Here is a 26,804-nt window from a genome sequence, read left to right as displayed (position 1 = left end):
GTCAATTTTGGGCTGATTCATTGTGTATTCAGGTGTTCCACAGAAGCGGGGTTCTTCACGTTGAATGGGCAGATTTCATCCACACTTCCTGCGACTGCTGGGAGAGATTTCCCTTTGCCTTCTTTTTTCGCACAGCTGTCCTTTTACAGTTGCATTGGCTTCATCCCATAGTTTTGGGTGGTCGTATTTTCATTGTCACTTTTTCCCAGGTATTTTTGATCCCATCTTGGTTTTCTGCAGTGAATTCTTGGTTATGTAACAGCGTTTTCTTTAGCTTCCCCGTGTTTGTATTATTTACAGGGATTTTTTCCTTTTAATTCCTATCTAGTTTCATAGCACTGTGGGCGGAAAGTATACCTAGTACTGTTTCAATTTTCTTAATTTTCTAAGGCTTTGTTTGTGGTCCTACATATAATATATCTTGGAGAATGTTCCATGAACACCTGAGAAAAAAGTGTTTTCTGATGTTTTGCAATAGAATGTGGTATACATATGAATGAAGTCCCTCCTGTTCAATGTGTCATTTAAAAGTTATGTTTCCTGATTTTTTTTTTCATTTTGGATGATCTGTCCATTGGTGGAAGTGGGGTGGTAATGTCCCCTACTCTTTTGGTGGTACTATCAAGTTCCCCTTTATGGCTGTTAGGATACATGTTATGTAGTGAAGTGCTCCTCGGTTGTGTTCATAAGTATTCACATTTGTCATATCCTCTCCTTGGTGGGATCCTTTGATCAGTATGTAGTGTCCTTGTTTGTTTCTTGTAATAGTCTTTATCTTAAAGTCTATTTCGTCTGATATGAGAATTGTAACTCCAGGTTTCCTTTGATTTCCATTTGCTTGGAATGTCTCTTGCCATCTCCTCACTTTCAGTCTGTATGTCTCCCTAGGTATAAAGTTTGTCTCTTCTAGGCAGCACATATAATGGTCTTGATGTTGTATCCCTTCAGGGAGTCTATCTGTTGTAGTTGGAGCAATGTATCCATTTACGTGTAACGTTATTATTAATATGGCTGTTCCTCTTACCGTTTTGTTAATTGTTTTTGGTTTGTTCTAGGAGGTCTTTTCTTTTCTTTGTGATTCCTGCCTAGAGAAGTTCCTTTATCCTTTGTTATAAAGCTGTTGTTGGTGCTGAATTCTTTTTCCGTGTGTTTTTCTGTAAAGCTTTTGGTTTCTCCATCCAATCTCAATGAGATTCTTGCTGAGAACAGTAACATTGGTTGTAGGTTTTTTTCCTTTCATCTCTTGAAATAGGTATACTGGCACTCCCTTCTCTCTTGCAGAATTTCTGCTGAAAGGTCAGCTGTTAACTTACGTGGATTCCCTTGTATGGTATATGCTGCTTTTCCCATGCTGCTTTTTACATGCTTTCTATGTATTTAGGTTCTAATAGTTTGATGAATACGTGTCTTGGTGTGTTTCTCCTTGGATTTATCCTTTACGGGACTCTCTGTGCTTCCTTGACTTCATTAACTCTTTCCTTTCCCATACTAGGGATGTTTTCAACTATAATCTCTTCAAATATATTCTCACGCCTTTTCTATTTCTCTTCTTCTTCTGAGACCCATATAATTCGAATGTTGGTGCATTTAATGTTGAGCCAAGGTTAGCTGAGACGGTCCTCCGTTCCTTTCTTTCTTTGTACTTTATTTTGATCCGCTGTATTTATTTGAACTATTTTATCTTCCAGGCCACTTAACCGTTCTTGTGCCTCAGTTATTGTGCTAGTGATCCATGCAAGAGAATAATTATTTTCATTTATTGTGTTCTTCATCACTGTTTGTTTGCTCTTCAGTTCTTGTCGACCCCTGTGAAACGTTTCCTGTATTTTCTCTCTCCTATTTCCACGATGTTGAATCGTTTTTCCTATCATTATTCTGAATTCTTTTTCGTGTAGACTGCCTATTTCCTCTTCATTTGTTAGGTCTGGTGCGTTTTGACCTTGCTGCTTCGTCAGCTGTGTGTTTTTTGGTCTCCTAATTTTGGTTAACTTACTGTGCTTGGGGTTCCTTTTCACAGGCGTCATGCCCGTAGTTATTGTTGTTTTTGTTGTCTGTCCCCAGCGGCTAAGGTTTGTTAAGTGGGTTGTGTAGGCTTTTTCGTGGAGGGGAGTTATGCTTGTGTTCTTTTGAATGAGGCTGGATCCTGTCTTTCTGGTGGGCATTTCCACAACTGCTGGTGTGTATTTTGGTGCCTCCGTCCTTATGATGATTTATAGCATCCTCTCTGATAACGGATGGGACTGTTTCTGTCTTGCTCATTGTTTGGCATACAGTGTCCAGCACTGTTGCTTACTGGTCACTGAGTGAATGTGGGTCTTGGCGTTGAGAAAGAAATCTCTGGGAGATTTTCTCCTTTTGATACTATGTGGAGCTGTCAGGTCTCCTGTGGACCAGTGTCCTGAAGTTGGTTTTCCCACCTCAGATGCAGAGCACTGACTCCTGGTTAGAGCACCTAGAGACTTTCATCCTCACAGCTCAGAATAAGTGGGAGAAGAAAGAGAAGGAAACAAAGAATGAGGATAAAATAAAACAAAATAAAGTAAAATCAAATAAAATGAAGTTATTAAAATAAAAAATATTTTTATGAGAAAATTTTAAAATGTAAAAAATAAACAGCCACAAAGAACTCTAGCACAAATGGTTAAAGCTTAGCTATACAGACAAAATGACTCACAGTAGCATACACCTAAACACTCACAAAAAGTGAAAAACGCGAAAAACTAATATATGTATGGTCACAAAGTCCACCTCCTCAATTTTGGACTGATTCATTGTTCTACTCAGGTGTTCCAGAGATGCGGGGTACTTGACGTTGAATGTGGAGATTTCATCCACTCTTCGTGCGGGTGTTGGGAGAGATTACTTTTTCGCTTCTTTGCTCGCACAGCTCTGCTTTTAGAGTTGCATTTGTTTCATTCCATAGATTTGGGTGGTCCTATTTACATTTTCAATTTTTCCCAGGTGTTTGTGACCCCATCTTGGTTTTCTGCAGTGTATTCTTGGTTATGTAACAGCGTTTTGTTTAGCTTCCATGTGTTTGTATTATTTACAGTTTTTTTTTCTTTTAATTCCTCTCTAGTTTCATAGCACTGCAGGCGAAAATTATACCTGATGCTATGTCAATTTTCTTAGTTTTCCAAGGCTTTATTTGTGACCCTACATATGATAAATCTTGGAGAGTGTTTCATGAGTACCCGAGGAGAAAGTGTTTTCTGTTGTTTTGCAATAGAATGTTGTATACATATGAATGAATTCCCTCTTGTTCAACGCGTCATTGAAAGCTTATGTTTCCTGATTTAGTTTCATTTTGGATGATCTATCCATTTGTGATTGTGGGGTGGAAATGTCCCCTACTCTTATGGTTTTACTGTCAAGTTCCGCTTTATGGCTGTTAGGATATACTTTATGTATTGAAGTGCTCCTCGATTGGGTTCATAAGTGTCTGCATTTCTTATATCCTCTCCTTAATTTGATCCCTTGATCAGTGTGTAGTGTCCTTGTTTGTTTCTTGAAATAGTCTTTATCTTAAAGTCTATTTCTTCTGATATGCGAATTGTAACTCCAGGTTTCCTTTGATTTCCATTTGCATGGAATGTCTCTTGCCATCTCCTCATTTTCAGTCTGTATGTCTCACTAGGTCTAAAGTGGATCTCTTCTAGGCAGCATATATAATGGGCTTTTTGTTGTATCCCTTCAGCCAGTTTATCTGTTGTGGTTGGAGCAATGAATCCATTTACATGTAAGGTAATTATCAATATGGATGTTCCTCTTACCGTTTTGTTAATTGTTTTTGGTTGGTTCTAGGAGGTCTTTCTTTTCCTTGTGATTCCTGCCTAGAGAAGTTCCTTTATCTTTTGTTATAAAGCTATTGTTGGTGCTGAATTCTTTTTCCGTGTGTTTTTCTGTAAAGTTTTTAGTTTCTCTGTCCAATCTCAATGAGATTCTTGCTGAGAACAGTAACATCGGTTGTAGGTTTTTTTTCCTTTCATTACTTCAAATACGTATACTGCCACTCCCTTCTCTCTTGCAGAATTTCTGTTCAAAGGTCAGCTGTTAACTTACGTGGATTCCCTTGTATGGTATATGCTACTTTTCCCGTGCTGCTTTTTACATGCTTTCTATGTATTTAGTTTCTAATAGTTTGATGAATACGTGTCTTGGCCTGTTTCTCCTTAGAATTATCCTGTATGAGACTCTCTGTGCTTCCTGGACTTGATTAACTCTTTCCTTTCCCATACTAGGGAAGTTTTCAACTATAATCTCTTCAAATATATTCTCACGCCTTTTCTCTTTCTCTTCTTCTTCTGAGAGCCATATAATTCCAATGTTGGTGCATTTAATGTTGTCCCAAGGGTCGCTGAGACTGTCCTCCGTTCCTTTCATTCTTTGTTCTTTATTTTGATCCGCAGTATTTATTTGAACTATTTTATCTTCCAGGCCACTTAACCGTTCTTGTGCCTCAGTTATTGTGCTAGTGATCCATGCTAGAGAATAATTATTTTCATTTATTGTGTTCTTCATCACTGTTTGTTTGCTCTTCAGTTCTTGTCGACCCCTGTGAAACGTTTCCTGTATTTTCTCTCTCCTATTTCCACGATGTTGAATCGTTTTTCCTATCATTATTCTGAATTCTTTTTCGTGTAGACTGCCTATTTCCTCTTCATTTGTTAGGTCTGGTGCGTTTTGACCTTGCTGCTTCGTCAGCTGTGTGTTTTTTGGTCTCCTAATTTTGGTTAACTTACTGTGCTTGGGGTTCCTTTTCACAGGCGTCATGCCCGTAGTTATTGTTGTTTTTGTTGTCTGTCCCCAGCGGCTAAGGTTTGTTAAGTGGGTTGTGTAGGCTTTTTCGTGGAGGGGAGTTATGCTTGTGTTCTTTTGAATGAGGCTGGATCCTGTCTTTCTGGTGGGCATTTCCACAACTGCTGGTGTGTATTTTGGTGCCTCCGTCCTTATGATGATTTATAGCATCCTCTCTGATAACGGATGGGACTGTTTCTGTCTTGCTCATTGTTTGGCATACAGTGTCCAGCACTGTTGCTTACTGGTCACTGAGTGAATGTGGGTCTTGGCGTTGAGAAAGAAATCTCTGGGAGATTTTCTCCTTTTGATACTATGTGGAGCTGTCAGGTCTCCTGTGGACCAGTGTCCTGAAGTTGGTTTTCCCACCTCAGATGCAGAGCACTGACTCCTGGTTAGAGCACCTAGAGACTTTCATCCTCACAGCTCAGAATAAGTGGGAGAAGAAAGAGAAGGAAACAAAGAATGAGGATAAAATAAAACAAAATAAAGTAAAATCAAATAAAATGAAGTTATTAAAATAAAAAATATTTTTATGAGAAAATTTTAAAATGTAAAAAATAAACAGCCACAAAGAACTCTAGCACAAATGGTTAAAGCTTAGCTATACAGACAAAATGACTCACAGTAGCATACACCTAAACACTCACAAAAAGTGAAAAACGCGAAAAACTAATATATGTATGGTCACAAAGTCCACCTCCTCAATTTTGGACTGATTCATTGTTCTACTCAGGTGTTCCAGAGATGCGGGGTACTTGACGTTGAATGTGGAGATTTCATCCACTCTTCGTGCGGGTGTTGGGAGAGATTACTTTTTCGCTTCTTTGCTCGCACAGCTCTGCTTTTAGAGTTGCATTTGTTTCATTCCATAGATTTGGGTGGTCCTATTTACATTTTCAATTTTTCCCAGGTGTTTGTGACCCCATCTTGGTTTTCTGCAGTGTATTCTTGGTTATGTAACAGCGTTTTGTTTAGCTTCCATGTGTTTGTATTATTTACAGTTTTTTTTTCTTTTAATTCCTCTCTAGTTTCATAGCACTGCAGGCGAAAATTATACCTGATGCTATGTCAATTTTCTTAGTTTTCCAAGGCTTTATTTGTGACCCTACATATGATAAATCTTGGAGAGTGTTTCATGAGTACCCGAGGAGAAAGTGTTTTCTGTTGTTTTGCAATAGAATGTTGTATACATATGAATGAATTCCCTCTTGTTCAACGCGTCATTGAAAGCTTATGTTTCCTGATTTAGTTTCATTTTGGATGATCTATCCATTTGTGATTGTGGGGTGGAAATGTCCCCTACTCTTATGGTTTTACTGTCAAGTTCCGCTTTATGGCTGTTAGGATATACTTTATGTATTGAAGTGCTCCTCGATTGGGTTCATAAGTGTCTGCATTTCTTATATCCTCTCCTTAATTTGATCCCTTGATCAGTGTGTAGTGTCCTTGTTTGTTTCTTGAAATAGTCTTTATCTTAAAGTCTATTTCTTCTGATATGCGAATTGTAACTCCAGGTTTCCTTTGATTTCCATTTGCATGGAATGTCTCTTGCCATCTCCTCATTTTCAGTCTGTATGTCTCACTAGGTCTAAAGTGGATCTCTTCTAGGCAGCATATATAATGGGCTTTTTGTTGTATCCCTTCAGCCAGTTTATCTGTTGTGGTTGGAGCAATGAATCCATTTACATGTAAGGTAATTATCAATATGGATGTTCCTCTTACCGTTTTGTTAATTGTTTTTGGTTGGTTCTAGGAGGTCTTTCTTTTCCTTGTGATTCCTGCCTAGAGAAGTTCCTTTATCTTTTGTTATAAAGCTATTGTTGGTGCTGAATTCTTTTTCCGTGTGTTTTTCTGTAAAGTTTTTAGTTTCTCTGTCCAATCTCAATGAGATTCTTGCTGAGAACAGTAACATCGGTTGTAGGTTTTTTTTCCTTTCATTACTTCAAATACGTATACTGCCACTCCCTTCTCTCTTGCAGAATTTCTGTTCAAAGGTCAGCTGTTAACTTACGTGGATTCCCTTGTATGGTATATGCTACTTTTCCCGTGATGCTTTTTACATGCTTTCTATGTATTTAGTTTCTAATAGTTTGATGAATACGTGTCTTGGCCTGTTTCTCCTTAGAATTATCCTGTATGAGACTCTCTGTGCTTCCTGGACTTGATTAACTCTTTCCTTTCCCATACTAGGGAAGTTTTCAACTATAATCTCTTCAAATATATTCTCACGCCTTTTCTCTTTCTCTTCTTCTTCTGAGAGCCATATAATTCCAATGTTGGTGCATTTAATGTTGTCCCAAGGGTCGCTGAGACTGTCCTCCGTTCCTTTCATTCTTTGTTCTTTATTTTGATCCGCAGTATTTATTTGAACTATTTTATCTTCCAGGCCACTTAACCGTTCTTGTGCCTCAGTTATTGTGCTAGTGATCCATGCTAGAGAATAATTATTTTCATTTATTGTGTTCTTCATCACTGTTTGTTTGCTCTTCAGTTCTTGTCGACCCCTGTGAAACGTTTCCTGTATTTTCTCTCTCCTATTTCCACGATGTTGAATCGTTTTTCCTATCATTATTCTGAATTCTTTTTCGGGTAGACTGCCTATTTCCTCTTCATTTGTTAGGTCTGGTGCGTTTTGACCTTGCTGCTTCGTCAGCTGTGTGTTTTTTGGTCTCCTAATTTTGGTTAAATTACTGTGCTTGGGGTTCCTTTTCACAGGCGTCATGCCCGTAGTTATTGTTGTTTTTGTTGTCTGTCCCCAGCGGCTAAGGTTTGTTAAGTGGGTTGTGTAGGCTTTTTCGTGGAGGGGAGTTATGCTTGTGTTCTTTTGAATGAGGCTGGATCCTGTCTTTCTGGTGGGCATTTCCACAACTGCTGGTGTGTATTTTGGTGCCTCCGTCCTTATGATGATTTATAGCATCCTCTCTGATAACGGATGGGACTGTTTCTGTCTTGCTCATTGTTTGGCATACAGTGTCCAGCACTGTTGCTTACTGGTCACTGAGTGAATGTGGGTCTTGGCGTTGAGAAAGAAATCTCTGGGAGATTTTCTCCTTTTGATACTATGTGGAGCTGTCAGGTCTCCTGTGGACCAGTGTCCTGAAGTTGGTTTTCCCACCTCAGATGCAGAGCACTGACTCCTGGTTAGAGCACCTAGAGACTTTCATCCTCACAGCTCAGAATAAGTGGGAGAAGAAAGAGAAGGAAACAAAGAATGAGGATAAAATAAAACAAAATAAAGTAAAATCAAATAAAATGAAGTTATTAAAATAAAAAATATTTTTATGAGAAAATTTTAAAATGTAAAAAAATAAACAGCCACAAAGAACTCTAGCACAAATGGTTAAAGCTTAGCTATACAGACAAAATGACTCACAGTAGCATACACCTAAACACTCACAAAAAGTGAAAAACGGGAAAAACTAATATATGTATGGTCACAAAGTCCACCTCCTCAATTTTGGACTGATTCATTGTTCTACTCAGGTGTTCCAGAGATGCGGGGTACTTGACGTTGAATGTGGAGATTTCATCCACTCTTCGTGCGGGTGTTGGGAGAGATTACTTTTTCGCTTCTTTGCTCGCACAGCTCTGCTTTTAGAGTTGCATTTGTTTCATTCCATAGATTTGGGTGGTCCTATTTACATTTTCAATTTTTCCCAGGTGTTTGTGACCCCATCTTGGTTTTCTGCAGTGTATTCTTGGTTATGTAACAGCGTTTTGTTTAGCTTCCATGTGTTTGTATTATTTACAGTTTTTTTTTCTTTTAATTCCTCTCTAGTTTCATAGCACTGCAGGCGAAAATTATACCTGATGCTATGTCAATTTTCTTAGTTTTCCAAGGCTTTATTTGTGACCCTACATATGATAAATCTTGGAGAGTGTTTCATGAGTACCCGAGGAGAAAGTGTTTTCTGTTGTTTTGCAATAGAATGTTGTATACATATGAATGAATTCCCTCTTGTTCAACGCGTCATTGAAAGCTTATGTTTCCTGATTTAGTTTCATTTTGGATGATCTATCCATTTGTGATTGTGGGGTGGAAATGTCCCCTACTCTTATGGTTTTACTGTCAAGTTCCGCTTTATGGCTGTTAGGATATACTTTATGTATTGAAGTGCTCCTCGATTGGGTTCATAAGTGTCTGCATTTCTTATATCCTCTCCTTAATTTGATCCCTTGATCAGTGTGTAGTGTCCTTGTTTGTTTCTTGAAATAGTCTTTATTTTAAAGTCTATTTCTTCTGATATGTGAATTGTAACTCCAGGTTTCCTTTGATTTCCATTTGCATGGAATGTCTCTTGCCATCTCCTCACTTTCAGTCTGTATGTCTCACTAGGTCTAAAGTGGATCTCTTCTAGGCAGCATATATAATGGGCTTTTTGTTGTATCCCTTCAGCCAGTTTATCTGTTGTGGTTGGAGCAATGAATCCATTTACATGTAAGGTAATTATCAATATGGATGTTCCTCTTACCGTTTTGTTAATTGTTTTTGGTTGGTTCTAGGAGGTCTTTCTTTTCCTTGTGATTCCTGCCTAGAGAAGTTCCTTTATCTTTTGTTATAAAGCTATTGTTGGTGCTGAATTCTTTTTCCGTGTGTTTTTCTGTAAAGTTTTTAGTTTCTCTGTCCAATCTCAATGAGATTCTTGCTGAGAACAGTAACATCGGTTGTAGGTTTTTTTTCCTTTCATTACTTCAAATACGTATACTGCCACTCCCTTCTCTCTTGCAGAATTTCTGTTCAAAGGTCAGCTGTTAACTTACGTGGATTCCCTTGTATGGTATATGCTACTTTTCCCGTGCTGCTTTTTACATGCTTTCTATGTATTTAGTTTCTAATAGTTTGATGAATACGTGTCTTGGCCTGTTTCTCCTTAGAATTATCCTGTATGAGACTCTCTGTGCTTCCTGGACTTGATTAACTCTTTCCTTTCCCATACTAGGGAAGTTTTCAACTATAATCTCTTCAAATATATTCTCACGCCTTTTCTCTTTCTCTTCTTCTTCTGAGAGCCATATAATTCCAATGTTGGTGCATTTAATGTTGTCCCAAGGGTCGCTGAGACTGTCCTCCGTTCCTTTCATTCTTTGTTCTTTATTTTGATCCGCAGTATTTATTTGAACTATTTTATCTTCCAGGCCACTTAACCGTTCTTGTGCCTCAGTTATTGTGCTAGTGATCCATGCTAGAGAATAATTATTTTCATTTATTGTGTTCTTCATCACTCTTTGTTTGCTCTTCAGTTCTTGTCGACCCCTGTGAAACGTTTCCTGTATTTTCTCTCTCCTATTTCCACGATGTTGAATCGTTTTTCCTATCATTATTCTGAATTCTTTTTCGGGTAGACTGCCTATTTCCTCTTCATTTGTTAGGTCTGGTGCGTTTTGACCTTGCTGCTTCGTCAGCTGTGTGTTTTTTGGTCTCCTAATTTTGGTTAACTTACTGTGCTTGGGGTTCCTTTTCACAGGCGTCATGCCCGTAGTTATTGTTGTTTTTGTTGTCTGTCCCCAGCGGCTAAGGTTTGTTAAGTGGGTTGTGTAGGCTTCTTCGTGGAGGGGAGTTATGCTTGTGTTCTTTTGAATGAGGCTGGATCCTGTCTTTCTGGTGGGCATTTCCACAACTGCTGGTGTGTATTTTGGTGCCTCCGTCCTTATGATGATTTATAGCATCCTCTCTGATAACGGATGGGACTGTTTCTGTCTTGCTCATTGTTTGGCATACAGTGTCCAGCACTGTTGCTTACTGGTCACTGAGTGAATGTGGGTCTTGGCGTTGAGAAAGAAATCTCTGGGAGATTTTCTCCTTTTGATATTATGTGGAGCTGTCAGGTCTCCTGTGGACCAGTGTCCTGAAGTTGGTTTTCCCACCTCAGATGCAGAGCACTGACTCCTGGTTAGAGCACCTAGAGACTTTCATCCTCACAGCTCAGAATAAGTGGGAGAAGAAAGAGAAGGAAACAAAGAATGAGGATAAAATAAAACAAAATAAAGTAAAATCAAATAAAATGAAGTTATTAAAATAAAAAATATTTTTATGAGAAAATTTTAAAATGTAAAAAAATAAAGAGCCACAAAGAACTCTAGCACAAATGGTTAAAGCTTAGCTATACAGACAAAATGACTCACAGTAGCATACACCTAAACACTCACAAAAAGTGAAAAACGGGAAAAACTAATATATGTATGGTCACAAAGTCCACCTCCTCAATTTTGGACTGATTCATTGTTCTACTCAGGTGTTCCAGAGATGCGGGGTACTTGACGTTGAATGTGGAGCTTTCATCCACTCTTCGTGCGGGTGTTGGGAGAGATTACTTTTTCGCTTCTTTGCTCGCACAGCTCTGCTTTTAGAGTTGCATTTGTTTCATTCCATAGATTTGGGTGGTCCTATTTACATTTTCAATTTTTCCCAGGTGTTTGTGACCCCATCTTGGTTTTCTGCAGTGTATTCTTGGTTATGTAACAGCGTTTTGTTTAGCTTCCATGTGTTTGTATTATTTATAGTTTTTTTTTTCTTTTAATTCCTCTCTAGTTTCATAGCACTGCGGGCGAAAATTATACCTGATGCTATGTCAATTTTCTTAGTTTTCCAAGGCTTTATTTGTGACCCTACATATGATAAATCTTGGAGAGTGTTTCATGAGTACCCGAGGAGAAAGTGTTTTCTGTTGTTTTGCAATAGAATGTTGTATACATATGAATGAATTCCCTCTTGTTCAACGCGTCATTGAAAGCTTATGTTTCCTGATTTAGTTTCATTTTGGATGATCTATCCATTTGTGATTGTGGGGTGGAAATGTCCCCTACTCTTATGGTTTTACTGTCAAGTTCCGCTTTATGGCTGTTAGGATATACTTTATGTATTGAAGTGCTCCTCGATTGGGTTCATAAGTGTCTGCATTTCTTATATCCTCTCCTTAATTTGATCCCTTGATCAGTGTGTAGTGTCCTTGTTTGTTTCTTGAAATAGTCTTTATCTTAAAGTCTATTTCTTCTGATATGCGAATTGTAACTCCAGGTTTCCTTTGATTTCCATTTGCATGGAATGTCTCTTGCCATCTCCTCACTTTCAGTCTGTATGTCTCACTAGGTCTAAAGTGGATCTCTTCTAGGCAGCATATATAATGGGCTTTTTGTTGTATCCCTTCAGCCAGTTTATCTGTTGTGGTTGGAGCAATGAATCCATTTACATGTAAGGTAATTATCAATATGGATGTTCCTCTTACCGTTTTGTTAATTGTTTTTGGTTGGTTCTAGGAGGTCTTTCTTTTCCTTGTGATTCCTGCCTAGAGAAGTTCCTTTATCTTTTGTTATAAAGCTATTGTTGGTGCTGAATTCTTTTTCCGTGTGTTTTTCTGTAAAGTTTTTAGTTTCTCTGTCCAATCTCAATGAGATTCTTGCTGAGAACAGTAACATCGGTTGTAGGTTTTTTTTCCTTTCATTACTTCAAATACGTATACTGCCACTCCCTTCTCTCTTGCAGAATTTCTGTTCAAAGGTCACCTGTTAACTTACGTGGATTCCCTTGTATGGTATATGCTACTTTTCCCGTGCTGCTTTTTACATGCTTTCTATGTATTTAGTTTCTAATAGTTTGATGAATACGTGTCTTGGCCTGTTTCTCCTTAGAATTATCCTGTATGAGACTCTCTGTGCTTCCTGGACTTGATGAACTCTTTCCTTTCCCATACTAGGGAAGTTTTCAACTATAATCTCTTCAAATATATTCTCACGCCTTTTCTCTTTCTCTTCTTCTTCTGAGAGCCATATAATTCCAATGTTGGTGCATTTAATGTTGTCCCAAGGGTCGCTGAGACTGTCCTCCGTTCCTTTCATTCTTTGTTCTTTATTTTGATCCGCAGTATTTATTTGAACTATTTTATCTTCCAGGCCACTTAACCGTTCTTGTGCCTCAGTTATTGTGCTAGTGATCCATGCTAGAGAATAATTATTTTCATTTATTGTGTTCTTCATCACTCTTTGTTTGCCCTTCAGTTCTTGTCGACCCCTGTGAAACGTTTCCTGTATTTTCTCTCTCCTATTTCCACGATGTTGAATCGTTTTTCCTATCATTATTCTGAATTCTTTTTTGGGTAGACTGCCTAATTCCTCTTCATTTGTTAGGTCTGGTGCGTTTTGACCTTGCTGCTTCGTCAGCTGTGTGTTTTTTGGTCTCCTAATTTTGGTTAACTTACTGTGCTTGGGGTTCCTTTTCACAGGCGTCATGCCCGTAGTTATTGTTGTTTTTGTTGTCTGTCTCCAGCGGCTAAGGTTTGTTAAGTGGGTTGTGTAGGCTTCTTCGTGGAGGGGAGTTATGCTTGTGTTCTTTTGAATGAGGCTGGATCCTGTCTTTCTGGTGGGCATTTCCACAACTGCTGGTGTGTATTTTGGTGCCTCCGTCCTTATGATGATTTAAAGCATCCTCTCTGATAACGGATGGGACTGTTTCTGTCTTGCTCATTGTTTGGCATACAGTGTCCAGCACTGTTGCTTACTGGTCACTGAGTGAATGTGGGTCTTGGCGTTGAGAAAGAAATCTCTGGGAGATTTTCTCCTTTTGATATTATGTGGAGCTGTCAGGTCTCCTGTGGACCAGTGTCCTGAAGTTGGTTTTCCCACCTCAGATGCAGAGCACTGACTCCTGGTTAGAGCACCTAGAGACTTTCATCCTCACAGCTCAGAATAAGTGGGAGAAGAAAGAGGAGGAAACAAAGAATGAGGATAAAATAAAACAAAATAAAGTAAAATCAAATAAAATGAAGTTATTAGAATAAAAAATATTTTTATGAGAAAATTTTAAAATGTAAAAAAATAAACAGCCAAAAAGAACTCTAGCACAAATGGTTAAAGCTTAGCTACACAGACAAAATGACTCACAGTAGCATACACCTACACACTCACAAAGTGTGAAAAACTGGAAAAACTAATATATCTATGCTCACAAAGTCCACCTCCTCAATTTTGGACTGATTCATTGTTCTACTCAGGTGTTCCAGAGATGCGGGGTACTTGACGTTGAATGTGGAGATTTCATCCACTCTTCGTGCGGGTGCTGGGAGAGATTACCTTTTCGCTTCTTTGCTCGCACAGCTCTGCTTTTAGAGTTGCATTTGTTTCATTCCATAGATTTGGGTGGCCCTATTTTCATTTTCAATTTTTCCCAGGTGTTTGTGACCCCATCTTGGTTTTCTGCAGTGTATTCTTGGTTATGTAACAGCGTTTTGTTTAGCTTCCATGTGTTTGTATTATTTACAGTTTGTTTTTCTTTTAATTCCTATCTAGTTGCCTAGCACTGCAGGCGAAAATTATACCTGACGCTATTTCAATTTTCTTAGTTTTCTAATGCTTTATTTGTGACCCTACATATGATATATCTTGGAGAGTGTTTCATGAGTACCCGAGGAGAAAGTGTTTTCTGTTGTTTTGCAATAGAATGTTGTATACATATGAATGAATTCCCTCTTGTTCAATGCGTCATTGAAAGCTTATGTTTCCTGATTTAGTTTTATTTTGGATGATCTATCCATTGGTGATTGTGGGGTGGTAATTTCCCCTACTCTTATGGTTTTACTGTCAAGTTCCGCTTAATGGCTGTTAGGATATACCTCATGTATTGAAGTGCTCCTCGGGTGGGTTCATAAGTATTTGCATTTCTTATATCCTCTCCTTAATTTGATTCCTTGATCAGTGTGTAGTGTCCTTGTTTGTTTCTTGAAATAGTCTTTATCTTAAAGTCTATTTCTTCTGATATGAGAATTGTAACTCCAGGTTTCCTTTGATTTCCATTTGCATGGAATGTCTCTTGCCATCTCCTCACTTTCAGTCTGTATGTCTCCCTAGGTCTAAAGTGGATCTCTTCTAGGCAGCATATATAATGTGCTTGTTGTTGTATCCCTTCAGCCAGTTTATCTGTTGTGGTTGGAGCAATGAATCCATTTACATGTAAGGTAATTATCAGTATGGATGTTCCTCTTACCGTTTTGTTAATTGTTTCTGGTTGGTTCTAGGAGGTCTTTTTTTTCTTTGTGATTCCTGCCTGGAGAAGTTCCTTTATCCTTTGTTATAAAGGTGTTGTTGGTGCTGCATTCTTTTTCCGTGTGTTTTTCTGTAAAGTTTTTAGTTTCTCTGTCCTGTCTCAATGAAATTCTTGCTGAGAACAGTAACATTGGTTGTAGGTTTTTTTCCTTTCATTACGTTAAATACGTATACTGCCACTCCCTTCTCTCTTGCAGAATTTCTGCTGAAAGGTCAGCTGTTAACTTACGTGGATTCCCTTGTATGGTATATGCTACTTTTCCCATGCTGTTTTTACATGCTTTCTGTGTATTTAGTTTCTAATAGTTTGATGAATACGTGTCTTGGCGTGTTTCTCCTTGGATTTATCTTGTATGGGACTCTCTGTGCTTCCTGGACTTGATTAACTATTTCCTTTCCCATACTAGGGAAGTTTTCAACTATAATCTCTTCAAATATATTCTCACGCCTTTTCTATTTCTCTTCTTCTTCTGAGACCCATATAATTCGAATGTTGGTGCATTTAATGTTGTCCCAAGTGTCGCTGTGACTGTCCTCCGTTCCTTTTCTCTTTGTTCTTTAGTTTGATCCGCAGTATTTATTTGAACTATTTTATCTTCCCGGCCACGTAACCGTTCTTCTGCCTCAGTTATTGTGCTAGTGATCCATGCTAGAGAATAATTATTTTCATTTATTGTGTTCTTCATCATTGTTTGTTTGCTCTTCAGTTCTTGTCGACCCTTGTGAAACGTTTCTTGTATTTTCTGTCTCCTATTTCCCCGATGTTGAATCGTCTTTCCTATCATTATTCTGAATTATTTTTCGGGTAGACTGCCTATTTCCTCGTCATTTGTTAGGTCTGGTGCGTTTTGACCTTGTTGCTTCTTCTGCTGTGTGTTTTTCGGTCTCCTCATTTTGCTTAACTTACTGTGCTTGGGGTTCCTTTTCACAGGCGTCATGCCCGTAGTTATTGTTGTTTTTGTTGTCTGTCCCCAGCGGCTAAGGTTTGTTCAGTGGGTTCTGTATGCTTCTTGGTTGAGGGGAGTTGTGCTTGTGTTCTGGAAGATGAGGCTGGATCTTTTCTTTCTGGTGGGCACTTCCACGTCTGGTGGTGTGTATTTTGCTGCCTCCGTCCTTATTATGATTTAAGGCATCCTCTCTGATAACGGATGGGGCTCTTTCTGTCTTGCTCATTTTTTGGCAGATGGTGTCCAGCACTGTAGCTTGCTGGTCACTGAGTAAATGTGGGTCTTGGCGTTAAGAAAGAAATCTCTGGGAGTTTATCACCCTTTGATACTATGTGGAGCTGTCAGGTCTCCTGTGGACCAGTGTCCTGAATTTGGTTTTCCCACTTCAGATGCAGAGCACTGACTCCTGGTTAGAGCACCTAGAGACTTTCATCCTCACAGCTCAGAATAAGTGGGAGAAGAAAGAGAAGGAAACAAAGAATGAGGATAAAATAAAACAAAATAAAGTAAAATCAAATAAAATGAAGTTATTAAAATAAAAAATATTTTTATGAGAAAATTTTAAAATGTAAAAAAATAAACAGCCACAAAGAACTCTAGCACAAATGGTTAAAGCTTAGCTATAGAGACAAAATGACTCACAGTAGCATACACCTAAACACTCACAAAAAGTGAAAAACGGGAAAAACTAATATATGTATGGTCACAAAGTCCACCTCCTCAATTTTGGACTGATTCATTGTTCTACTCAGGTGTTCCAGAGATGCGGGGTACTTGACGTTGAATGTGGAGATTTCATCCACTCTTCGTGCGGGTGTTGGGAGAGATTACTTTTTCGCTTCTTTGCTCGCACAGCTCTGCTTTTAGAGTTGCATTTGTTTCATTCCATAGATTTGGGTGGTCCTATTTACATTTTCAATTTTTCCCAGGTGTTTGTGACCCCATCTTGGTTTTCTGCAGTGTATTCTTGGTTATGTAACAGCGTTTTGTTTAGCTTCCATGTGTTTGTATTATTTACAGATTTTTTTTCTTTTAATTCCTCTCTAGTTTCATAGCACTGCAGGCGAAAATTATACCTGATGCTATTTCAATTTTCTTAGTTTTCCAAGGCTTTATTTGTGACCCTACATATGATAAATCTTGGAGAGTGTTTCATGAGTACCCGAGGAGAAAGTGTTTTCTGTTGTTTTGCAATAGAATGTTGTATACATATGAATGAATTCCCTCTTGTTCAACGCGTCATTGAAAGCTTATGTTTCCTGATTTAGTTTCATTTTGGATGATCTATCCATTTGTGATTGTGGGGTGGAAATGTCCCCTACTCTTATGGTTTTACTGTCAAGTTCCGCTTTATGGCTGTTAGGATATACTTTATGTATTGAAGTGCTCCTCGATTGGGTTCATAAGTGTCTGCATTTCTTATATCCTCTCCTTAATTTGATCCCTTGATCAGTGTGTAGTGTCCTTGTTTGTTTCTTGAAATAGTCTTTATCTTAAAGTCTATTTCTTCTGATATGCGAATTGTAACTCCAGGTTTCCTTTGATTTCCATTTGCATGGAATGTCTCTTGCCATCTCCTCACTTTCAGTCTGTATGTCTCACTAGGTCTAAAGTGGATCTCTTCTAGGCAGCATATATAATGGGCTTTTTGTTGTATCCCTTCAGCCAGTTTATCTGTTGTGGTTGGAGCAATGAATCCATTTACATGTAAGGTAATTATCAATATGGATGTTCCTCTTACCGTTTTGTTAATTGTTTTTGGTTGGTTCTAGGAGGTCTTTCTTTTCCTTGTGATTCCTGCCTAGAGAAGTTCCTTTATCTTTTGTTATAAAGCTATTGTTGGTGCTGAATTCTTTTTCCGTGTGTTTTTCTGTAAAGTTTTCAGTTTCTCTGTCCAATCTCAATGAGATTCTTGCTGAGAACAGTAACATCGGTTGTAGGTTTTTTTTCCTTTCATTACTTCAAATACGTATACTGCCACTCCCTTCTCTCTTGCAGAATTTCTGTTCAAAGGTCAGCTGTTAACTTAAGTGGATTCCCTTGTATGGTATATGCTACTTTTCCCGTGCTGCTTTTTACATGCTTCCTATGTATTTAGTTTCTAATAGTTTGATGAATACGTGTCTTGGCGTGTTTCTCCTTAGAATTATCCTGTATGAGACTCTCTGTGCTTCCTGGACTTGATTAACTCTTTCCTTTCCCATACTAGGGAAGTTTTCAACTATAATCTCTTCAAATATATTCTCACGCCTTTTCTCTTTCTCTTCTTCTTCTGAGAGCCATATAATTCCAATGTTGGTGCATTTAATGTTGTCCCAAGGGTCGCTGAGACTGTCCTCCGTTCCTTTCATTCTTTGTTCTTTATTTTGATCCGCAGTATTTATTTGAACTATTTTATCTTCCAGGCCACTTAACCGTTCTTGTGCCTCAGTTATTGTGCTAGTGATCCATGCTAGAGAATAATTATTTTCATTTATTGTGTTCTTCATCACTCTTTGTTTGCTCTTCAGTTCTTGTCGACCCCTGTGAAACGTTTCCTGTATTTTCTCTCTCCTATTTCCACGATGCTGAATCGTTTTTCCTATCATTATTCTGAATTCTTTTTCGGGTAGACTGCCTATTTCCTCTTCATTTGTTAGGTCTGGTGCGTTTTGACCTTGCTGCTTCGTCAGCTGTGTGTTTTTTGGTCTCCTAATTTTGGTTAACTTACTGTGCTTGGGGTTCCTTTTCACAGGCGTCATGCCCGTAGTTATTGTTGTTTTTGTTGTCTGTCCCCAGCGGCTAAGGTTTGTTCAGTGGGTTCTGTATGCTTCTTGGTTGAGGGGAGTTGTGCTTGTGTTCTGGAAGATGAGGCTGGATCTTTTCTTTCTGGTGGGCACTTCCACGTCTGGTGGTGTGTATTTTGCTGCCTCCGTCCTTATTATGATTTAAGGCATCCTCTCTGATAACGGATGGGGCTCTTTCTGTCTTGCTCATTTTTTGGCAGATGGTGTCCAGCACTGTAGCTTGCTGGTCACTGAGTAAATGTGGGTCCTGGCGTTAAGAAAGAAATATCTGGGAGTTTATCACCCTTTGATACTATGTGGAGCTGTCAGGTCTCCTGTGGACCACTGTCCTGAATTTGGTTTTCCCACTTCAGATGCAGAGCACTGACTCCTGGTTAGAGCACCTAGAGACTTTCATCCTCACAGCTCAGAATAAGTGGGAGAAGAAAGAGAAGGAAACAAAGAATGAGGATAAAATAAAACAAAATAAAGTAAAATCAAATAAAATGAAGTTATTAAAATAAAAAATATTTTTATGAGAAAATTTTAAAATGTAAAAAAATAAACAGCCACAAAGAACTCTAGCACAAATGGTTAAAGCTTAGCTATAGAGACAAAATGACTCACAGTAGCATACACCTAAACACTCACAAAAAGTGAAAAACGGGAAAAACTAATATATGTATGGTCACAAAGTCCACCTCCTCAATTTTGGACTGATTCATTGTTCTACTCAGGTGTTCCAGAGATGCGGGGTACTTGACGTTGAATGTGGAGATTTCATCCACTCTTCGTGCGGGTGTTGGGAGAGATTACTTTTTCGCTTCTTTGCTCGCACAGCTCTGCTTTTAGAGTTGCATTTGTTTCATTCCATAGATTTGGGTGGCCCTATTTTCATTTTCAATTTTTCCCAGGTGTTTGTGACCCCATCTTGGTTTTCTGCAGTGTATTCTTGGTTATGTAACAGCGTTTTGTTTAGCTTCCATGTGTTTGTATTATTTACAGTTTGTTTTTCTTTTAATTCCTATCTAGTTGCCTAGCACTGCAGGCGAAAATTATACCTGACGCTATTTCAATTTTCTTAGTTTTCTAATGCTTTATTTGTGACCCTACATATGATATATCTTGGAGAGTGTTTCATGAGTACCCGAGGAGAAAGTGTTTTCTGTTGTTTTGCAATAGAATGTTGTATACATATGAATGAATTCCCTCTTGTTCAATGCGTCATTGAAAGCTTATGTTTCCTGATTTAGTTTTATTTTGGATGATCTATCCATTGGTGATTGTGGGGTGGTAATTTCCCCTACTCTTATGGTTTTACTGTCAAGTTCCGCTTAATGGCTGTTAGGATATACCTCATGTATTGAAGTGCTCCTCGGGTGGGTTCATAAGTATTTGCATTTCTTATATCCTCTCCTTAATTTGATTCCTTGATCAGTGTGTAGTGTCCTTGTTTGTTTCTTGAAATAGTCTTTATCTTAAAGTCTATTTCTTCTGATATGAGAATTGTAACTCCAGGTTTCCTTTGATTTCCATTTGCATGGAATGTCTCTTGCCATCTCCTCACTTTCAGTCTGTATGTCTCCCTAGGTCTAAAGTGGATCTCTTCTAGGCAGCATATATAATATGCTTGTTGTTGTATCCCTTCAGCCAGTTTATCTGTTGTGGTTGGAGCAATGAATCCATTTACATGTAAGGTAATTATCAGTATGGATGTTCCTCTTACCGTTTTGTTAATTGTTTCTGGTTGGTTCTAGGAGGTCTTTTTTTTCTTTGTGATTCCTGCCTAGAGAAGTTCCTTTATCCTTTGTTATAAAGGTGTTGTTGGTGCTGCATTCTTTTTCCGTGTGTTTTTCTGTAAAGTATTTAGTTTCTCTGTCCTGTCTCAATGAAATTCTTGCTGAGAACAGTAACATTGGTTGTAGGTTTTTTTCCTTTCATTACGTTAAATACGTATACTGCCACTCCCTTCTCTCTTGCAGAATTTCTGCTGAAAGGTCAGCTGTTAACTTACGTGGATTCCCTTGTATGGTATATGCTACTTTTCCCATGCTGCTTTTTACATGCTTTCTATGTATTTAGTTTCTAATAGTTTGATGAATACGTGTCTTGGCGTGTTTCTCCTTGGATTTATCCTGTGTGGGACTCTCTGTGCTTCCTGGACTTGATTAACTATTTCCTTTCCCATACTAGGGAAGTTTTCAACTATAATCTCTTCAAATATATTCTCACGCCTTTTCTATTTCTCTTCTTCTTCTGAGACCCATATAATTCGAATATTGGTGCATTTAATGTTGTCCCAAGGGTCGCTGTGACTGTCCTCCGTTCCTTTTCTCTTTGTTCTTTATTTTGATCCGCAGTATTTATTTGAACTATTTTATCTTCCCGGCCACGTAACTGTTCTTCTGCCTCAGTTATTGTGCTAGTGATCCATGCTAGAGAATAATTATTTTCATTTATTGTGTTCTTCATCATTGTTTGTTTGCTCTTCAGTTCTTGTCGACCCTTGTGAAACGTTTTTTGTATTTTCTGTCTCCTATTTCCCCGATGTTGAATCGTCTTTCCTATCATTATTCTGAATTATTTTTCGGGTAGACTGCTTATTTCCTCGTCATTTGTTAGGTCTGGTGCGTTTTGACCTTGTTGCTTCTTCTGCTGTGTGTTTTTCGGTCTCCTCATTTTGCTTAACTTACTGTGCTTGGGGTTCCTTTTCACAGGCGTCATGCCCGTAGTTATTGTTGTTTTTGTTGTCTGTCCCCAGCGGCTAAGGTTTGTTCAGTGGGTTCTGTATGCTTCTTGGTTGAGGGGAGTTGTGCTTGTGTTCTGGAAGATGAGGCTGGATCTTTTCTTTCTGGTGGGCACTTCCACGTCTGGTGGTGTGTATTTTGCTGCCTCCGTCCTTATTATGATTTAAGGCATCCTCTCTGATAACGGATGGGGCTCTTTCTGTCTTGCTCATTTTTTGGCAGATGGTGTCCAGCACTGTAGCTTGCTGGTCACTGAGTAAATGTGGGTCTTGGCGTTAAGAAAGAAATCTCTGGGAGTTTATCACCCTTTGATACTATGTGGAGCTGTCAGGTCTCCTGTGGACCAGTGTCCTGAATTTGGTTTTCCCACCTCAGATGCAGAGCACTGACTCCTGGTTAGAGCACCTAGAGACTTTCATCCTCACAGCTCAGAATAAGTGGGAGAAGAAAGAGAAGGAAACAAAGAATGAGGATAAAATAAAACAAAATAAAGTAAAATCAAATAAAATGAAGTTATTAAAATAAAAAATATTTTTATGAGAAAATTTTAAAATGTAAAAAAATAAACAGCCACAAAGAACTCTAGCACAAATGGTTAAAGCTTAGCTATAGAGACAAAATGACTCACAGTAGCATACACCTAAACACTCACAAAAAGTGAAAAACGGGAAAAACTAATATATGTATGGTCACAAAGTCCACCTCCTCAATTTTGGACTGATTCATTGTTCTACTCAGGTGTTCCAGAGATGCGGGGTACTTGACGTTGAATGTGGAGATTTCATCCACTCTTCGTGCGGGTGTTGGGAGAGATTACTTTTTCGCTTCTTTGCTCGCACAGCTCTGCTTTTAGAGTTGCATTTGTTTCATTCCATAGATTTGGGTGGTCCTATTTACATTTTCAATTTTTCCCAGGTGTTTGTGACCCCATCTTGGTTTTCTGCAGTGTATTCTTGGTTATGTAACAGCGTTTTGTTTAGCTTCCATGTGTTTGTATTATTTACAGTTTTTTTTTCTTTTAATTCCTCTCTAGTTTCATAGCACTGCAGGCGAAAATTATACCTGATGCTATGTCAATTTTCTTAGTTTTCCAAGGCTTTATTTGTGACCCTACATATGATAAATCTTGGAGAGTGTTTCATGAGTACCCGAGGAGAAAGTGTTTTCTGTTGTTTTGCAATAGAATGTTGTATACATATGAATGAATTCCCTCTTGTTCAACGCGTCATTGAAAGCTTATGTTTCCTGATTTAGTTTCATTTTGGATGATCTATCCATTTGTGATTGTGGGGTGGAAATGTCCCCTACTCTTATGGTTTTACTGTCAAGTTCCGCTTTATGGCTGTTAGGATATACTTTGTGTATTGAAGTGCTCCTCGATTGGGTTCATAAGTGTCTGCATTTCTTATATCCTCTCCTTAATTTGATCCCTTGATCAGTGTGTAGTGTCCTTGTTTGTTTCTTGAAATAGTCTTTATCTTAAAGTCTATTTCTTCTGATATGAGAATTGTAACTCCAGGTTTCCTTTGATTTCCATTTGCATGGAATGTCTCTTGCCATCTCCTCACTTTCAGTCTGTATGTCTCCCTAGGTCTAAAGTGGATCTCTTCTAGGCAGCATATATAATATGCTTGTTGTTGTATCCCTTCAGCCGGTTTATCTGTTGTGGTTGGAGCAATGAATCCATTTACATGTAAGGTAATTATCAGTATGGATGTTCCTCTTACCGTTTTGTTAATTGTTTCTGGTTGGTTCTAGGAGGTCTTTTTTTTCTTTGTGATTCCTGCCTAGAGAAGTTCCTTTATCCTTTGTTATAAAGGTGTTGTTGGTGCTGCATTCTTTTTCCGTGTGTTTTTCTGTAAAGTTTTTAGTTTCTCTGTCCTGTCTCAATGAAATTCTTGCTGAGAACAGTAACATTGGTTGTAGGTTTTTTTCCTTTCATTACTTTAAATACGTATACTGCCACTCCCTTCTCTCTTGCAGAATTTCTGCTGAAAGGTCAGCTGTTAACTTACGTGGATTCCCTTGTATGGTATATGCTACTTTTCCCATGCTGCTTTTTACATGCTTTCTATGTATTTAGTTTCTAATAGTTTGATGAATACGTGTCTTGGCGTGTTTCTCCTTGGATTTATCCTGTATGGGACTCTCTGTGCTTCCTGGACTTGATTAACTATTTCCTTTCCCATACTAGGGAAGTTTTCAACTATAATCTCTTCAAATATATTCTCACGCCTTTTCTATTTCTCTTCTTCTTCTGAGACCCATATAATTCGAATATTGGTGCATTTAATGTTGTCCCAAGGGTCGCTGTGACTGTCCTCCGTTCCTTTTCTCTTTGTTCTTTATTTTGATCCGCAGTATTTATTTGAACTATTTTATCTTCCCGGCCACGTAACTGTACTTCTGCCTCAGTTATTGTGCTAGTGATCCATGCTAGAGAATAATTATTTTCATTTATTGTGTTCTTCATCATTGTTTGTTTGCTCTTCAGTTCTTGTCGACCCTTGTGAAACGTTTTTTGTATTTTCTGTCTCCTATTTCCCCGATGTTGAATCGTCTTTCCTATCATTATTCTGAATTATTTTTCGGGTAGACTGCCTATTTCCTCGTCATTTGTTAGGTCTGGTGCGTTTTGACCTTGTTGCTTCTTCTGCTGTGTGTTTTTCGGTCTCCTCATTTTGCTTAACTTACTGTGCTTGGGGTTCCTTTTCACAGGCGTCATGCCCGTAGTTATTGTTGTTTTTGTGTCTGTCCCCAGCGGCTAAGGTTTGTTCAGTGGGTTCTGTATGCTTCTTGGTTGAGGGGAGTTGTGCTTGTGTTCTGGAAGATGAGGCTGGATCTTTTCTTTCTGGTGGGCACTTCCACGTCTGGTGGTGTGTATTTTGCTGCCTCCGTCCTTATTATGATTTAAGGCATCCTCTCTGATAACGGATGGGGCTCTTTCTGTCTTGCTCATTTTTTGGCAGATGGTGTCCAGCACTGTAGCTTGCTGGTCACTGAGTAAATGTGGGTCCTGGCGTTAAGAAAGAAATATCTGGGAGTTTATCACCCTTTGATACTATGTGGAGCTGTCAGGTCTCCTGTGGACCAGTGTCCTGAATTTGGTTTTCCCACTTCAGATGCAGAGCACTGACTCCTGGTTAGAGCACCTAGAGACTTTCATCCTCACAGCTCAGAATAAGTGGGAGAAGAAAGAGAAGGAAACAAAGAATGAGGATAAAATAAAACAAAATAAAGTAAAATCAAATAAAATGAAGTTATTAAAATAAAAAATATTTTTATGAGAAAATTTTAAAATGTAAAAAAATAAACAGCCACAAAGAACTCTAGCACAAATGGTTAAAGCTTAGCTATACAGACAAAATGACTCACAGTAGCATACACCTAAACACTCACAAAAAGTGAAAAACTGGAAAAACTAATATATGTATGGTCACAAAGTCCACCTCCTCAATTTTGGACTGATTCATTGTTCTACTCAGGTGTTCCAGAGATGCGGGGTACTTGACGTTGAATGTGGAGCTTTCATCCACTCTTCGTGCGGGTGTTGGGAGAGATTACTTTTTCGCTTCTTTGCTCGCACAGCTCTGCTTTTAGAGTTGCATTTGTTTCATTCCATAGATTTGGGTGGTCCTATTTACATTTTCAATTTTTCCCAGGTGTTTGTGACCCCATCTTGGTTTTCTGCAGTGTATTCTTGGTTATGTAACAGCGTTTTGTTTAGCTTCCATGTGCTTGTATTATTTACAGTTTTTTTTTCTTTTAATTCCTCTCTAGTTTCATAGCACTGCAGGCGGAAATTATACCTGATGCTATTTCAATTTTCTTAGTTTTCCAAGGCTTTATTTGTGACCCTACATATGATAAATCTTGGAGAGTGTTTCATGAGTACCCGAGGAGAAAGTGTTTTCTGTTGTTTTGCAATAGAATGTTGTATACATATGAATGAATTCCCTCTTGTTCAACGCGTCATTGAAAGCTTATGTTTCCTGATTTAGTTTCATTTTGGATGATCTATCCATTTGTGATTGTGGGGTGGAAATGTCCCCTACTCTTATGGTTTTACTGTCAAGTTCCGCTTTATGGCTGTTAGGATATACTTTATGTATTGAAGTGCTCCTCGATTGGGTTCATAAGTGTCTGCATTTCTTATATCCTCTCCTTAATTTGATCCCTTGATCAGTGTGTAGTGTCCTTGTTTGTTTCTTGAAATAGTCTTTATCTTAAAGTCTATTTCTTCTGATATGCGAATTGTAACTCCAGGTTTCCTTTGATTTCCATTTGCATGGAATGTCTCTTGCCATCTCCTCACTTTCAGTCTGTATGTCTCCCTAGGTCTAAAGTGGATCTCTTCTAGGCAGCATATATAATGGGCTTTTTGTTGTATCCCTTCAGCCAGTTTATCTGTTGTGGTTGGAGCAATGAATCCATTTACATGTAAGGTAATTATCAATATGGATGTTCCTCTTACCGTTTTGTTAATTGTTTTTGGTTGGTTCTAGGAGGTCTTTCTTTTCCTTGTGATTCCTGCCTAGAGAAGTTCCTTTATCTTTTGTTATAAAGCTATTGTTGGTGCTGAATTCTTTTTCCGTGTGTTTTTCTGTAAAGTTTTTAGTTTCTCTGTCCAATCTCAATGAGATTCTTGCTGAGAACCGTAACATCGGTTGTAGGTTTTTTTTCCTTTCATTACTTCAAATACGTATACTGCCACTCCCTTCTCTCTTGCAGAATTTCTGTTCAAAGGTCAGCTGTTAACTTAAGTGGATTCCCTTGTATGGTATATGCTACTTTTCCCGTGCTGCTTTTTACATGCTTCCTATGTATTTAGTTTCTAATAGTTTGATGAATACGTGTCTTGGCGTGTTTCTCCTTAGAATTATCCTGTATGAGACTCTCTGTGCTTCCTGGACTTGATTAACTCTTTCCTTTCCCATACTAGGGAAGTTTTCAACTATAATCTCTTCAAATATATTCTCACGCCTTTTCTCTTTCTCTTCTTCTTCTGAGAGCCATATAATTCGAATGTTGGTGCATTTAATGTTGTCCCAAGGGTCGCTGAGACTGTCCTCCGTTCCTTTCATTCTTTGTTCTTTATTTTGATCCGCAGTATTTATTTGAACTATTTTATCTTCCAGGCCACTTAACCGTTCTTGTGCCTCAGTTATTGTGCTAGTGATCCATGCTAGAGAATAATTATTTTCATTTATTGTGTTCTTCATCACTGTTTGTTTGCTCTTCAGTTCTTGTCGACCCCTGTGAAACGTTTCCTGTATTTTCTCTCTCCTATTTCCACGATGTTGAATTGTTTTTCCTATCATTATTCTGAATTCTTTTTCGGGTAGACTGCCTATTTCCTCTTCATTTGTTAGGTCTGGTGCGTTTTGACCTTGCTGCTTCGTCAGCTGTGTGTTTTTTGGTCTCCTAATTTTGGTTAACTTACTGTGCTTGGGGTTCCTTTTCACAGGCGTCATGCCCGTAGTTATTGTTGTTTTTGTTGTCTGTCCCCAGCG

This window comes from Balaenoptera physalus (genome assembly GCF_965194825.1).
Source record: "Balaenoptera physalus genome assembly, contig: HAP1_SCAFFOLD_1248, whole genome shotgun sequence".
Lineage (NCBI taxonomy): Eukaryota > Metazoa > Chordata > Mammalia > Artiodactyla > Balaenopteridae > Balaenoptera > Balaenoptera physalus.
This window is presented reverse-complemented; position numbering follows the sequence as displayed.